Here is a 16,730-nt window from a genome sequence, read left to right as displayed (position 1 = left end):
TCTTAGGATTATACTTTAGCCCACCGAATTTATTAATCAGTAGCTGAAGTTGGTGCCCAACTGTCTCTTCCCTCCCTGTTTTTGGGAAGTGGAGCTTCCAATTCCAGCCATGGAACAGCTCCTGAGGTGACTTGTGCCTCCAGGGCATGGAGTGCTCTACTTATGAAACTCCTCTGCAGATGGGCAGTCTCCTTTCATTCTTTTAAGGATGTTGCAGGATGCTCTTCTGGTCTCTTGGAGGCCCCAAACAGGTACTTTACATAGCTCTGGGTGATTACTCATTGCCCTGTAGCACAAGCTGACCCTTGGAGCTCCTTACGCTGCCACCATCTTGGCACCATAGACACCATGGTTGTCTATATGTTTCTATTATTTGGATTTTTCTATGAGAATATTCCTAAATTATTAGTCATCATTGTTTTATTTCAATGGTTATCATTCTTGATTTCCTCCTTGATAATAACTGAAAATGGGTGCTATTTTCTGAGATTCGATTTTATTTCTGAAGACAGGGCTTATTAACGCTTCCATTTTTTTTCTTTCTCACTCTTCCTTGTGGCTCTTTCTTCCTGTTGCTAAATAAGCCTGAGGTAACATCAGAGAAGAATAAGTCCTTGCCAGCCTCAGGTTAACAATTTGCTCTCCTAACACTTCTATGTAGGTGACACGAAGTTCATGAATCTATCCAGTCCAGGAATGAATCCTTCTTGGAACATTTTCTGTATGAACCATCACATTTTAGTGCTTTAATTTTGTTGCTCTCCAGTTTAATACATATCATTAAGTACATACTTTGAACTAGGCTTTAGGTCAGGTTTTGGGAAAATGAAGATAAAGCTATGAACCCTATAGTCATAATGCTTATTTTTAGCTAGTTGAGAGAGAAAGAAACCTATCAATAAAAAAGTGCAATAACAAGTTGTAGGTGCAGGAAGCAGACATGGCTCAACTGATAGAGTGTCTGCCTACCATATGGAAGGTCCAGGGTTCGATCCCCAGGGCCTCCTGACCCATGTGGTAAGCTGGCCCATGCGCAGTACAGCCGCATGCAAGTTGTGCTGTGCCACTCAGGGGCACCCCTGTGTAGGGGAGCCCCACGCGCAAGGAGTGTGTCCCACAAGGAGAGCCGCTCTGCATGATAACAGTGCAGCCTGCCTGGGAATGGCCCCACACACACACACAGAGAACTGACGCAGCAAGATGATGCAGCAAAAAAGAGACTCAGTTTCTTCCCAGTGCTGCCAGATAACGCAAGCAGACGTAGAAGGACACACAGTGAATGGATAGAGAGAGCAGACAATGGGGAGGAAGGGGAGAGAAATAAATAAAATAAATCTTAAAAAAAAAAAATGTTGTAGGTGCTATGATAGAAATATAACATAATCATAAAAGTTGAACATTGGTTACCAACTATGAGGTGTTTGTAATATACCTGGCATTGTGATGTCTTTAAAAGATATGATTTTCAGGACCACTTGAAGTTGTTATTATTTCCTCCATTTTACAGCTAAACAACCCTATGATTCAGGGAGTTTAAGTAGTTTGCCCATGGTTGTACAGCTATTCAGTATCCAAGCTGGGATTGGGCTTGATCTAACTCTAAAACCTGGGTGCAGAACCACTAATGCAACAGTGGTACACAAAGGAGAGACGAGCCAATTCTACCTGAGGTGGAAATGGCCGGGGGTCTGGTGGAACAAAAGTTGAAAAAGTTTGTGAAGGTAGGGCATGAAGATGAACTTGAACACCAGAGTAGGAGTTCCATAGGTATGTGTTAGAGAGATGGGGCAATCCAGAAGGAAAAGGGAACAGTATGAACAAAGGCATGCAAGCTAGAAAGTGTATGAATGGTTTGAGGAAAATATAAATCAGTACTTTCACATGGCTAGGGAGCAAAAAGGGACCTAATGAAAGGTAAGGTTGGAGAGGCTGGCAGGACCCATCTGGAGGGCCTTATATTCCATTCCACGTAGGAAACAGGGAACTATTGAAGAATTTAAAGCAGGGGAGTGACATGATCGTATTTCTTTTTACTTTCTTTTAAAGATTTTTAAAAAGTTTCCCCCCCCCCCCTTTCCCTCCATTTTCCCCGTTGTCTGCTGTCTGTGTCCATTTGCTGTGTGTTCTTCCATGTCTGCTTGTATTCTCATTAGGTGGCTCTGGGAACTGATCCTGGGACCTTCTGGAGTGGGAGAGAGGCAATCATTCTCTTGTGCCACCTCGGCTCCCTGTTCTGCTACATCTTCTTATTTTCTCTCCTCTTTTGTTGCATCATCTTGCTGCACCAGCTCTCCACGTTGGCCAGCACTCCTGCACGGGGTGGCTTTCCCGCACGGGCAGCATTTCCACACAGGGCGGCACTCCTGCATGGGGCCACATTCCTGTGTGGGCCAGCTCGCCGCATGGGCCAGCTTGTCCTTACCAGGAGGGCCTTAGGCATTAAATCCTGGACCTCCTAGATGGTAGATGGGAGCCCAGTTGGTGGAGCCACATCTGTTTCCCTCATATTTCTTTTTAAAAAAGATTAATCTGGCAACACAGGGGCAGATGAATTGAAGAGGGAAGGATGGGATAGAGAACCCCATCAGATGGCAGCTGCAAAATTTTAGGTTAAAAAACAAGAACAGGGAAGTGGATGTGGCTCAATCAGTTGGGCACCTGCCTACCACAGGGAAGTCCCTGGTTTGGTCCTGGTGTCTCCTAAAAGAAGACAAGCAGATGACACCTTCTGCCACAACATACAGATGTCACAAGACAGCAAACATTGCACCGATGGGGAGCAGACATTCAGGCTGTTGGCCACTCCCCTCTCATGTGGGAGGTCCTGGGTTTGGTTCCCAGTGCCTCCTGGAGAAGGCGAGTGAAAAATGAGCAGACAGACAAGAGAACCATTTGGAGGAGGGGGGGGGGAATAAATAAAAATAAATAAATCCTAAAAAAGAAAAAAGAAAAAAAACACTGTGTGGATTTGAACCACATCAGTCAGAATGGGGATGGAGACGTGAGGAAGGCTATAAGTGATGTTAAAACCCATTGGTTTTGATAATTGATTAGGTGTCAGGGAATGAAATAGAAAGAGTAGTTGATGATGACTCTTTGGTTTTTGTGCCTGACTGTATGGAGGAAATAGAGCATATAAGAGAAACAGGTTGGAGTAAAGATAATGAATTCACCTTCAAATATGTTGAGTTTCAGGTGCATGTGGGATATGTGGGGCATGTCTGGAGACAGTTGGTCAGATAATCCTGAAACTTAGGAGAGGTATGGACTAAAGATGTATTTGTTTCCTATTTTGAGTGATCATAAGGAAAACAGTGTTTTGTTTTGTTTTTAAGTTTATTCTTTTCAATTGCCATGTTTTTCCTTGCCGACAGGTTTCCTTAAGCCTTGACAATAAAAAGTGTGTCCCTGTTGTCTATTCTTGCAGGATGCATGTCTTGGCCATTCAATAATAATGAAATAAGACTTACCATGTACAATTTGTTCCGCTTCATGTTTCCCAAATATCTGAGCTGTGAAACCAATGCTGAGTACATGAGAAAAGCTGATTCATATTTCCTGCAAGTCAGTACAGATCTCCATCTATCCAAATTATTGGAACCTTTGACCACTCCCAAAGAAAGTCAAAGTATTGGAATGATTATTAACACTCTTCCATTTGTTAAGAACAATTCTAGTACATCTATTATAAAGATTTAGAATAAAATAATAATCATAACAAAAGCTTTCCCTGCCTTGTACCACACCCTCTGCCTCCACCATGCCCCCAAATCATTATGTCCTTGCCTTCCATACTAAGTCCAGGTTATCTCAGGATTGGTTTAAAAGCCATCTCTTTTGTTGCCTTCAATCCCTACAATTAGACCTAATTAATTTGCCTGGCCTCCCATAGCAATGAGTTTATCCATCTGGTGTAGAGCTTATCATAGTCTATTATTAAAGTCACATACCTGGGAATATGTTTTTTGCCTCTATTCTACTGCATGCTTACCAATCTTTCTTTTCCTTTTGTGCCAGCATACTGCTTTATGCATAAATGCTGCTTGAAGTGAATTTGTTAAAAGTTTTGAAAATACTGTCTTAGCATTTAAAGAAAGTCAGGAGTATATTTAACTGTGGACAATGACAGTTAAAAAGACAAATGACATAAAAATAACTTCCTTTTGCTGACAGAAATTGAATTGAGAAGAAATTATTGAAAGGGTTAAAATTAACTTGAGTGTTGAGAGTGACAATTTTCAAAATTGTGAAGAAGTGCTGAGTCAAAGTTGTGACTCCTCAGATGGCCACCAAAAGGGCAGAAGACAGCATCAGCTCAGACTGCTGCAGCCCTCCTGTCTGCGGTATCTCATGGTCACTCCTTTCAAGAACCTTTCAAGGTGTAGAATTTGTTATTTCCAACATGACAATGCTTACTACTGTTCTTGCAAATTGCTCGGATAATTTGTCTTTCAAAAATGATTTCTTAGGATTTTTGTTTTTAAAAAATTATTTGATGATTTGGCAATATTGCTAATAAATTTTAGTTTGTGGAATTAAATACACTGCTCTCACTCTAACACTGTTTCATAATGAATAGTTTGGCAACATGTGTTCTGCTTTGGGATACATCCAAACAGTTTCTAAAAGACTATAAGATTGCTGGTGGAAGTCTTTCTCACAAGGAAGCCCTGTGGCATAGATAATCAAGGGTTGCTTTATAGAAGGTTCCAGGGTTTTCATTTAATGATGTGGGAAACGTGTTATAGTAATTAAGGTGCATAGATTTAAAAGGTGGAGAGGATTAAGCGATATAACAGTTGCTTGAAGTTCCAGTACTTTCAACTGTTACCAGTTTCATAGTTTTTCTTCTTGGCACATTCAAACCAGAGTGTTTTAAAATAACTTCTAAGAAATAGCGAGCTAGAATTCCAGGTGTAAAAGTTGACAATTTCAGAAAGGCATGGGGCCAAAATTTATACACCATGTTTTTCTCTCTGTCCCGTGTCTCTTTGCTATAGTCCCTTGTGCAAATCACATTTAGGGTTTAAGTTGTTTGTGATGATAGTGGCATATGCTGGACACTGAGAGGACTCATGATATAACTGTTAAGAGCTTTGAGATAATTAAAGGCTCTGCCTGAACGTACACTCAAGTGCTGCTTATTGTTCTTAATTGCTTTTTAATATCTTTCTTTCAGAGGTCATTTTCTTTCCTTAAAAAAACCACTTCAAATCTTTTCAACTTTTGAAAGTTTTTAGAATCCCATTATATATAGTTTACATGTGTATATTATTTTATTTGGTACTCTGTAATGTAGATGAAAATATTTGGATTTTTAAAAGCCAGTTAAGGGAAGTGGATGTCGCTCAACTGATAGAGCATCCACGTACGACATGGGAGGTCCAGGGTTTGATACCCAGGGCCTCCTGACCCGTGTGGGGAGCTGGCTCATGTGCAGAGCTGATGCGTGCAAGGAGTGCTGTGCCACGCAGCGGCATTCCCCATGTAGGGGAGCCCCATGCACAAGGAATGTGCCCTGCAAGGAGAGCTGCCCAGTGTGAAAAAAGCGCAGCTCACCCAGCAGTGGCGTTGCACACATGGAGAGCTGATGCAGCAAGATGACACAAAGAAAAGAGACACAGATTCCTGGTGCTGCCTGACAAGAATGCAAGCAGACACAGAAGAGCACACAGCGAATGGACACAGAGACCAGACAACTAGGTACATTACAGAGTACCAAATAAAATAATATACAAATGTAAACTATATATAATGGGATTCTAAACTAGGGGAGTGGGGTGGGGAGGGTAAGAAATAAGTAAATAAAATAAAAAATAAAATAGGTGAATTAAAAAAAAAGCCAATTAAAGGAGTGTTTTGTGTTGCTAGTCAAATATTTTCATACACCAAGCTATTTCTCAAAAAGGAATTGGCCTGATAGGTCTAACAATAATTAAAATCGATGAAAAACTAGACTTTTGTCCAAGAGGAAAGAAAGGTTAAGGGCCAAATTGGACTTTTTTAAATTTAAAAAACTCCAGTTTTATAGTGGTATAGTTGATATACAGTAAACTAGACATAAAGTATATAATTTGATAATTTTGACATATTTATACATCTGTGAAACCATTATATATCCATTATCCACCAAAGCTTCCTTGTGCCCCTTCATACGGTAATCCCTCTCTTGCCACAACTGATCAGCCTTACAGCCGTCCCCTCATGGTGGGGATAAAAAACAATTAACAACAGCGTTGGGGGGAGGGGGGCGGGATGAGGGCTCAAGCCTGGCAAAGAGATTTAGCTTTTTATTTAATGGAGTTAAAATATTGCATCTAGGATCTGCTAAAAGGGAAAAAAAATTATAGATTAAAAGTGTTTTCAGGTTAAAATCTTGATCTTTTTTAAAGATTTATTTATTTATTTATTTCTCTCCCCTTCCCTCCCCCCCACCCCGGTTGTCTGTTCTTTGTGTCTGTTTGCTGTGTCTTCTCTGTCTGCTTCTGCTGTTGTCAGCGGCACGGGAATCTGTGTTTCTTTTTGCTGCGTCATCTTGTATGTCAGCTCTCCATGTGTGCGGCACCATTCCTGGGCAGGCTGCACTTTCTTTCGCGCTGGGCGGCTCTCCTTACGGGGCGCACTCCTTGAGCGTGCGGCTCCCCTACGCGGGGACACCCCTGCGTGGCACGGCACTCCTTGCGCGCATCAGCACTGGGCATGGGCCAGCGGCACACGGGTCAAGGAGGTCCAGGGTTTGAACCGCGGACCTCCCATGTGGTAGACGGACGCCCTAACCACTGGGCCAAGTCCGCCACCCCAAAATCTTGATCTTTTGAATTTCATAACTTCATGGAATCCTTGGTTATTTGAAATGTGGCAAAAACTTGTGCCCCTCTCTCTTCACCCTTTTCCAATCCAATCTTCACAGATGACTGATTTTCAGAATTAAATTTGTCTGGAGCTGGAATAATTTCTTTTTAAATGAAAATTAATAGCATTTATAAGATTTGTTTAGAGTAGTTGTACATAAAAGGAAATGCAGGTTGTCTGGGCCATTTTGGAGCATACACTTACAATACCATAGAGTACATTTTATAGTCATGAAACTCAGTTTTTCCGTACTAAAAATTACCTGGTCTTACATGAGTACTTCTCATTAGTAGTATGTGTTAGCCATGTGAGCTAAAAACTTACACTAATGCTTATTTCTTGGGTGGTGGTTTCTAAACTTGGATGATGTGGTCCATTGGACCATTCAATAGGAGAAAACAATTCTGCTGATCACCAAGGCCAAAAATAGTTATTTTGGGGGGTAAAAAACCTCACCAAATACCTTAGAAAATTCATGTCTTGATACTAGGATAGCAAATTTTATTTTAAAATGCAGAGCTAGGCACTTTGAAATACATTTCTGACTACAACATCAAAATCCTACACACATTTATAACAGTCTACGTTCTTTTTCCTAGTAGCACATTGTGCAAAAACAATTAACAATGAGTTGGATTATTATTTGCAATCAATAAAAAACAGAATAAATGCACTTAACAAATAGCATTGATTAAGCAACCATACATGATACTAACATACAAAGCACTTAGAAACAAATTACTTAACAATTTTTAGTGAAAGCATTTTCCAGTACACAATCTTATGTGATATTCACACATTTTTTAACCATGAAGAAACTGAAGATCAGAATCTATAATTTGAAAACTTAGTGTTGAGGTTCAACTCCAGATTTTTTTTAAACTTTAAATCCAGTTCTTTGGTCAATATATTGCCTGAAATGTAAGTATAGATGTCATATTACAAACATCACTCTTCCCAGCTTACTTGCTCTAACAGAGTCACACCCTTCTTACCCTTTAATGGCTTCCAACTGTAATCTTCTTTCTCTTTCTCCCTTTAGGACTGTGCCGTCACTCACTTCTCCATTCTCCCACCAGCCCCAGGGACTCCACTTAATTCCCAGTCAAGCCCCTTCTTACCGCCATTGGCTCTGACCTTGGGGCCTTTCTCAGATGGCTAGCCCCTTCATCCCTCAGATGGGCCTTCTCTGACTACCCTGGTTTATTAAGCTACCCTGTCATTTGCTATCCCAGAACTCTGTTCAATACCTTTATAGCATATTTCCCGTCAAAATGTGATGAAGTATTTGGTTTCTTGTTCCTCTTCACCCACTAGACTGTCAGCTCCATGAAGGCAGACCTTTTCTCTTTCCTCACTACTGTGTCCCCTCAGTGTTCTCATAGAATGTTTATTGACTGATTGAATACAACGTAAGAAGTGGAGGAGAAAAACAAAGGTGTAAACTTGGTTATTAAGACGGATGAATGCTTATTCTGCACAATGTAGGAAAGTTGAATTGAAACCAGAGGGATCTTTAGGGTCCTATTTTTCTTCATCTGTCCACGGAATAACACCTAACATTTATTGAGTACTTTCAGGCACTCTCCTAAGCACTTCAAATATACTATACATTTTAATCCTCACAGCGACCCCGTAGGGGCAGTTAACCGTTATGATTCTCATTTTTCAGAGGCAACTTGTCAACAGTCATTAACAGTGGAACCATAGTCCTATGTGAAATCATACACCCCTTCAGGCAACAATAGATGTTTTATCAACGTACTTTCCAGTGAAACCCCCTGAATTCCCCATTTTACTTGACCTTTAATCTTGGGATCGAAACCTACTCGGGGGCTGCTAACCTCTCAGGGGGTTTCCTGGGAGATTTGAAGGCCCTAGGTAGAGGAACAGCAGCTCAGACAGAAGCGCCGTGCACCGGCTGGACAGAAGCAAGCCTCCAGTGAGTGCTTGGGAGGAAAGAGGAACAGAAGGTCAGTTGGCGCGAGCTGGATTCCCGTGCCTCGGGGTGGTGAAAGCGGAAGAGAAGGTAAACCTCGCCCACGCCGGCCTCAGGCCGGGGATCACCAAAGCCGCAGGAGCGGTGCGTTCCGCCAACTACAAAGCAAGACCCCAGGGAGCCCGGCCCCACCTCGCCCCGCCCCCGTTCCCCGCCCCGCAGCGGGGGCGGGCGTTAGGGCCTCAAAACTCCGGCCCGGGCGCCCCCCCCCCCCCCCCGCCCCCCGATTCAGGTCCGGCCAGCGATTGGCGCTCGCTGGCCGCTATTCCCGCCCCCGCCCCCTCCGTCACCGCCAATATGGCGCTGGGCGCTGCGGCGGATGCCGCGGCGGCTGAAGCCGGAGAAGGAGGCGGAGGCAGCCACAGCCGCGAGGGGTGGGGGAGACCCGTCTGACTGAAACGGCAGACCAGGGAGGGCGGGAGTGCTGCGCAGGGCGGAGCGCCGGGCTAGGGATGAGCTAAGCGAGCTCGGGGCGCCGCGGCATTCAGCCCCTCGTGTTCCGCTGCCGCAAGTGAGGAGACCCGCTGCCTCTGCCCAAGCTCGACCTGCTTCTCGCGCCGGAGCAGCAGTGCGGTGAGTGGGGGGGCGCGACGCGGGCAGCGGTGCCATGTGGAGCTGTCACGGTCCCGGAGCGGTGACGGCCCGGGCGCGGGAGCGCGGGAGCGAGGCGGCCGGGCTTAGGGAGGCGGCGCGGGGAGCCGCGACCTCCGATCCCGGACTGCTCAGAGCCGGGCCGCCCTCCTCGGGCTCGGTTCGCCTTGGGATGGTGCGGCGGTCCCGGGAGAGGGGCACCAGTGCCTCTGCAACGGGCGCGTGGGGGCCTCTTATGTTTTCATTCCTGGTTTGCTGTTCCGGGCTGGCATGGAGCTGTTGTTGTTTGGGGGTGGGGGCTGGGGCGGCGAGAGGGGAGGTCCTGGAGCTGGGATTTTGATAAACCGGTTACGTAAGACGGAGGTGGCCTCCCGGAATCCCACCTGCCTGGCATTTTTAATAGGCGGCGGCGGCAGCAGCAGCAGCAGCGGCAGCTTGGGGAGTCCCGAGGCCCGCGTTCCCTCCCGGGGGTCTGCCCAGTTTCTCTCCGCCCACGGGCGCGGGTTCCGCGGGAGCCGACCGGCGTTCAAGTTGGCCAGTTTATTTTTTTTTCCAGTCTTTTTTTTTTTTGGTAAACGATTCCTAGTCTCCACTATTCCGTTTGAAGTTTTTCGCTTTCTCTGGGGAGGAGAAATAAAGAAAAAACCTTATCTAAAATTAGGTCTCAGAGACAGCTTTTACATGACAGTTGTGCTGGAGCTTTTTTGTTGTAGTTGCAGTGTGCTTTTAACTGAAACGTACGGTTACGCCTGCAGCCTTTGAGAGAGGTTTTTGTCTTACAGGACAGTTATTTCTTATTTGCAAAAGCAGAAGAGGCATCACTCAACAGGCATGTATTTACTGGAGGAGAAAACGCGTGTCAGCCAGTTAGAGGGCAGAAATTGTATTGCTCCGTGAATATGTTAGTCTTTAAAATGTACAGTATTTTGCCGTAATAAGAGTAAACGAAGCAATCCTGCAAGATTATAAACTGTTGTGTGTGTATATAGTCTCTTTCGATTTTCTGCTTACTCTAACCTACTTCTTCTCTCCTCTTGTGGGAATGAGGAGGCACCTCTAAACAGTGTAGCCCAGATTATGCTAATCTAATGTCGTACGTTTGAGATTATTCTAAAAGTAGTCTTTCGGGGACGTAAGATTGGACAATAAGTAAGTAGCCTTGGGCAAGTTAATTTTATGTTTAAAATGGATATTTCTGGGATTCAGCTCCTGAAAACGTTAAGTATACGGAATTTGAGTTATTTGAACCCTGTTTGAACTTGTAATGAAGCAAAAGATTTTATTTGGCTTCTTTTATGGGAATTTGGTTTTGTTTTGGACAGGATTAAACATTTTGGGCAACTTTTTACTTCATTTTTCAATTTCCCTTTGAATCTCAGCTCTTAGTAGGAGTCCAGAATAGCATTTATTATTATTAGTAGTAGTAGTTAATATTATTACATAACATGTTAACACATATTATTTCATTTTTTTCTGTGTGAATGATTAAACATAGATCTACTTAAGAATTGATTGCTAGGAAAGTTAATTAAGCCTGACATCAACTCAGTATTGGAGAAAAGTATGAGCACATTTTTGTATACAAATTTACAGTTTTGAAATTCGGTGAAGCAGTATGAATTTTCTGTTTGTGCGAGACGACCACCAGAAAGCTGATGCTGTTTTGTTCTGAAACAAATAGTTTAATTTGTTTAAATAGTTAAATAGTTACTGATTCTTAAACTCTTGGAGTTGTTAGTCTCTTTATAGCAATTTTAATAATATTTAGGATTATTGGGATGCTGTAAGAGGGAAGGGTCATATGAGAGTACGTGACATAAATTCATTCAAAAATAATACAAATTTTGCTAGGTTGTAAATGAAAACAGTGTTTTCTCATTGAGTGATACTAGTTACCTTATCTTTGATTTGCAGAATATTTCTAAGCAATTTCATTACAATAAAAACATTTAAGTACCAATACAGATAGAGATGTTTGATATATTATAAATCTTGGGTAGTCCTGTTTAAGTTGATGATTCATTAGTCTAAAGGTAAAAGTAAAGTGGCTCTAGCAGAAAAATTGACTTGTTATTCTTGCTGTCTGATGTCAGGTGACTTATCTTTCTAGGACTTTTTCCTACCAGAGGTGGAAGAAGAAGAGAGTTCTGAAGAAAAGCTGATGAAATTTTCTTACTTTCCTCTTCTCCCTCCCCCCCATGATTGCTTATTTTTTAATTTGTTGGGGAGAGGGCAGAGAAGAAAATGAAGCACAGCACACTTCATTACTGTATATCAAAGTTATCACTTTGAGTTTTACAAGAGCAGTGGAGAAGTTTATACATAACTTAATGTACTGTGTTGTTATAATAGTGAAAATTTGAAACAGTGAAAATACACTGTAATAAGGAAATGGTGAAATTAATGATAATGGATCCATGTGGTCAGTCTAGCTATTTAAAAATCATAATTTCAAAAAAAATAGAAGGATATGAGAAGGTACTCACAATATAATGTTGATAGAAAAAACAGAATGAGAAAATATATACTGTGTTATTTATAATGCATCACATATGTACATGGACAAAATATTGGCAGGAAATGCATGAAATGTTGAGGTGTTATCCCTGGATAAGATATGGATGATTTTTATTTTAGTGTTTATGCTTTTCTCTGTTCTCTTACAAACTATTATTCTTATAATCACAGAAATGATATTAAAATATTTTTAAGAGTTGAAGGAGAAAATTCTGAAAATCACACATAACCATTGCTCCATCAGGGAAACCACCTTATGATTCATTGTTCGCAATACCAATCCAAAATGTGGTACTTATTTGCAATACACAGTAATGAAAACAGCTAATAATTTAGGTGAAGACATTCTCTTAGTAACCGGGTCCATCTTGTAAGAGTTTTACACATGTAGATGTTCTGTGTCAGTGTATATTACTTCTCTCCAATCTCTGCTTTCTCTTTGCTTCTTATACCACACAGTTCTGTGTAGTGCTGCAGTTGATAGCCAACTCTACTTAGTCTTTTTCTCATTACTTCCTCAGTCTGTAGGCACTGATCTTTGAAAGATTATGGGAACCCAGACATTTAGCTAGTCATTGAGGATACAAAGGTGAATGAAACATAATTCTGCTCTCTGGTTGACAATCCTTTCTTTTCTTTTTGAGCCATCAGGGCATATTGTATATTCTATTTTCCTGTTTCACACTCAAGGCCTGCAACCTCAGGCAGTATCTTTTTCCTTGTGTTCATATCTTCTTTTAACTTTCCAAATGGGAAAATATGTTCTGAGTTTCCAGAGAGCCAATTTACAAATGAATTTTTAGAACATTACTTGATTGTTTGTTGGGGGTCCTATAATCAAAAGGGCTGTATATGTGTTCATTATGGATTTACCGTTATTATTATTTTTCAAGGAGGTACCAGAGATTGAACCCAGGACCTCATATGTGGGAAGGGGGCGCTAACCCGTGAGCTACATCTGCTCCTCTGTTACTGTTTTTTCTTTCGAATGAAAACATACATTTCTCAATTAAATGTACTGCATGCATATAATTTTTTTGGAATATACAATATGTTACACAATATATTTGGTTCATAGTAACACAATCATACAGTATTGGTCCTTTTGTGAATGGCTTGCTTCGTTCAACATAATGTCCTCCAAGTTCATCCGTGTTGTCAATAAGCCTTAAGACTTCATTTCTTCTTACAAGTGCATCATATTCCATCGTGTGAATACACCAGTTTGTTTATCCCTTCAAAGTGTTATTTTTAAAGTGACAATTTATTGGTACCTGCTTTTTAAAAATTTTTTAATTATTTTTTATTTTTTCTCTTTATTTTTTAAATGTTACATTAAAAAAATATGAGGACCTGCTTTTTAAAAAAAACTTTGCTGTAGTAACCAAGAACACAAAATTACCCTTTTTAACTACATTCAACTGTACAATATTCAGTGGTATAAATTATATTCACAATATTGTGCTATCATCACAACATCCATTACCTCCTTTTTTATCATCTCAAACAGAAACTAAGCTACAGCTCCCTCTTCATGTCCTATCCCCCTGCCCCAGTAACCTATAAATTGACCATTTATCTCTATTTGCTTCTTCTAGATATTTCATATAAACGAGATCACACATTTGTCTTCTTATGTTTGGTTTATTTCACTCAACACAATGTCATAAAGGTTCACCCATGCTGAGGCATACATCAGAAATTCATTCCTTTTTACGGCTGAATAATATTCCATTCAATGCATATACTGTATTTTGTTTACCCATTATCCACTGATGGATACTTGGTTTGTTTCCACCTTTTGGCAATTGTGAATAATGCTGCTGTAAACATTGGTGTATAAATATCTGTTCAAGTCCTTGCTTTTAATTCTGGGTATACACCAAGACATGGGATTGTTGGATCATATGGTAATTCTATTTTAACTTTTTTGAGGAACTGTCAGACTGATTTCTGCAGTGGCTACATCATTCTACATGTGCCACCAGCAATGTATAAGGGTTCCTATTTCACTACATCCTCACCAACATTTATTATTTTCTATTTTTAAAAATAATAGCCATCCTAGTGGAATGAAGTGGTATTTTATTGTGGTTTTGATTTGCATTTCCCTGATGAGCATTGATATTGAACATTTTTCATGTGCATATTGGCTCTTTGTTTATCTGCTTTGGAGAAATGTCTGTTTAAGTCTTTTGCGCACTTTTTTTTTTCCTTTTTTTCATTTAGGATGTACTGAAGATTGAACCCAGGATCTTGTACATGAGGAAGCAGGTGCTCAACCACTGAGCTACATCTGCTTCCCAGTGAGAGTTGGTTTTTTCATTTGTTTGTTTGTTTGTTTTATTTTTAGGAGGTACTGCAGATCGAACCTGGATCCTTGTACATGGGAAGCAGGCATTTAGCCACTTGTGCTGCATCTGCTCCCCTTTTGCCCATTTTTTTATTGGGTTATTTGCCTTTTTTGTTGAGATGTAGAAGTTCTTTATATAGTCTGGATATTGAACATCAGGAATATGGTTTGCAATTATTTTCTCCCGTTCTGTAGTTTAATCTTTTCATTTTCTTGATAATGTCCTTTGAGAACAAAAATATTTTGATAAAGCCCATTTTGTCTGTTTTTTCTTCTTTTATGGCTTGTGCTTTTGGTGTCAGATCTAAGAAATTACTACCAAATCCAAGGTTATCAAAGTTCCCCCCATGTTTTTTGTTTTTGTTTTTTTAATTTATGGTTTTTGCTCTTATGTTTAGGTCCTTGACCCATTTAGAGTTAATTTTTGTATATGGTGTAAGGTAGGGGGTCTAACTTCATTAATTTTTTTTTTAAATTTAAGAAGTTGTAGGTTTACAGAACAGTCATGCACACCTTAAAGGACTCCCATACATCATCCCACCACCAACACCTTGCATTGGTGTGGAACATTGTTATAATTGATGATAGCACATTTTAATAATTGTACTTTTAGTTAAAGTTCAAGGTTAATTTAGGGTTCACTGTGTAGGGTAGTTCCATGGATTTTTAAATTTAAATTTTACTCTGTTACCATATATACAATCCAACATTTCCCCTTTTAATCATATTCAGATATATATATATATATATTTTAAAAGATTTATTTATTTATTTCTTCCCCCTCCCTCCATTGTCTGCTGTCCATTCGCTGTGTGTTCTTCTGTATCTGCTTGTATTCTCATTAGATGGCTCTGGAAATTGATCCTGGGACCTTCCAGAGTGGGAGAGAGGCGATCATTCTCTTGAGCCACCTCAGCTCCCCATCTGCCACATCTCTTATTCTTTATCCTCTGTGTCTCTTTTTTTTTTTTTTTTTAAAAGATTTATTTTATTTTTATTTAATTCCCCTCCTCTCCCCCGGTTGTCTGTTTTCTGTGTCTTTTTGCTGCGTCTTGTTTCTTGTTTCTTTTGTCCGCTTCTGTTGTCGTCAGCGGCACGGGAAGTGTGGGCGGCGCCATTCCTCGGCAGGCTGCTCCCTCCTTCGCGCTGGGCGGCTCTCCTTATGGGTGCACTCCTTGCGCGTGGGGCTCCCCTACGCGGGGGACACCCTGCGTGGCGCGGCACTCCTTGCGCGCATCAGCACTGCGCATGGGCCAGCTCCACACGGGTCAAGGAGGCCCGGGGCTTGAACCGCGGGCCTCCCATGTGGTAGACGGACGCCCTAACCACTGGGCCAAAGTCCGTTTCCCTCTGTGTCTCTTTTTGTTGCATCATCTTGCTGCGCCAGCTTTCCATGTGGGCCAGCACTCCTGTGCAGGGCAGTTACTCTGTGCAGGCCGGTACTCTGCGTGAGCCGACCTGCCACATGGGCCAGTGTGCCTTCACCAGGAGGCCCTGGGCATTGAACCCTGGACCCTCCTATATGGTAGATGGGAGCCAACTGCTTAAGCCACATCTCCTTCCCCAGATATATGTTTCAGTGCTGTTAATTATGTTCACAATGTTGTGCTACCATCACCACCATCCATTACCAAAACATTTCTGTCATTCCAAATTGGAACCCTGCTTATTTAAGACTTAAATTCCCTTTCCTTATCCCCGCCCCATCTCCTGGTAACCTATATTTTTGATTCTGACTCGAATTTGAGTTTGATTATTCTAGTTTTTTCAAATCAGTGAGATGACAAAATATTTGTCCTTTGTGTCTGACTTATTTCATTCAACATGATATTGCATGTATCAGGACTGCATTCTTTTTTACACTGAATAATATCCCATTGTGTGTATATACCACATTTTATTTATCCATTCAACCCTTGATGGACACTTGGTTTGCTTCTATCTTTTAGCAATTGTGAGTAATACTGCTATGAACATTGATGTTTAAATACCTCTTTGAGTCTCTGCTTTCAGTTCTCTTGTGTATTTACCTAGTAATGGGTTGCCAGGTGATTTGGTAGTCCTATACTTAACTTTCTGAGGAACTGGTAAACTGTCTTCCACAGTGCTGCACAATTTTGCATTGCCACCAGAAATGAAAGACTGTTCCTATTTCTCTCTGTCCTCTCCAACACTTGTTATTTTCCATTTTTTAAAATAGCCATTTAAGTGAGTATGAATTGGTATCTCACTGTGGGTTTGGTTTGCATTACTCTGATGGCTAATGATATTGATGTTGAACATCTTCTCATGTGCTTTCTTGGCTTTTATATATCTTTGGAGAGAGATTTGTTCAGGTCTTTTGCCTACCTTTTTTTTCTTTTTTTCTTTTTTAAATGGAGTAAAGAGTTTATTAAGAAACAGAAGAGATAGTATATA

At 41.1% G+C, this 16,730-nt stretch overlaps 1 protein-coding gene across 7 annotated transcripts in view; it reads left to right on the top strand.

The window, feature by feature from the left end:
- The first annotated feature begins 9,129 nt into the window (after positions 1 to 9,129).
- The window catches only part of DENND4A (DENN domain containing 4A), a 179,597-nt gene continuing 171,996 nt past the window's right edge, over positions 9,130 to 16,730 (top strand). For 6 of the 7 annotated variants that reach the window (XM_058294365.1, XM_058294364.1, XM_058294362.1 and 3 more), the window contains exon 1: positions 9,130 to 9,424. The gene's annotated coding sequence lies outside the window, so the exon portion shown is untranslated. Of the gene's footprint in view, positions 9,425 to 9,780; positions 10,272 to 16,730 lie in introns of those variants that run through there. The other variant, XM_058294363.2, reaches the window with a different exon arrangement.

This window comes from Dasypus novemcinctus, chromosome 3 (genome assembly GCF_030445035.2).
Source record: "Dasypus novemcinctus isolate mDasNov1 chromosome 3, mDasNov1.1.hap2, whole genome shotgun sequence".
Lineage (NCBI taxonomy): Eukaryota > Metazoa > Chordata > Mammalia > Cingulata > Dasypodidae > Dasypus > Dasypus novemcinctus.
Note: the sequence above shows the minus strand (reverse complement) of the source record. Positions and strands in the feature narration are given on the sequence as shown.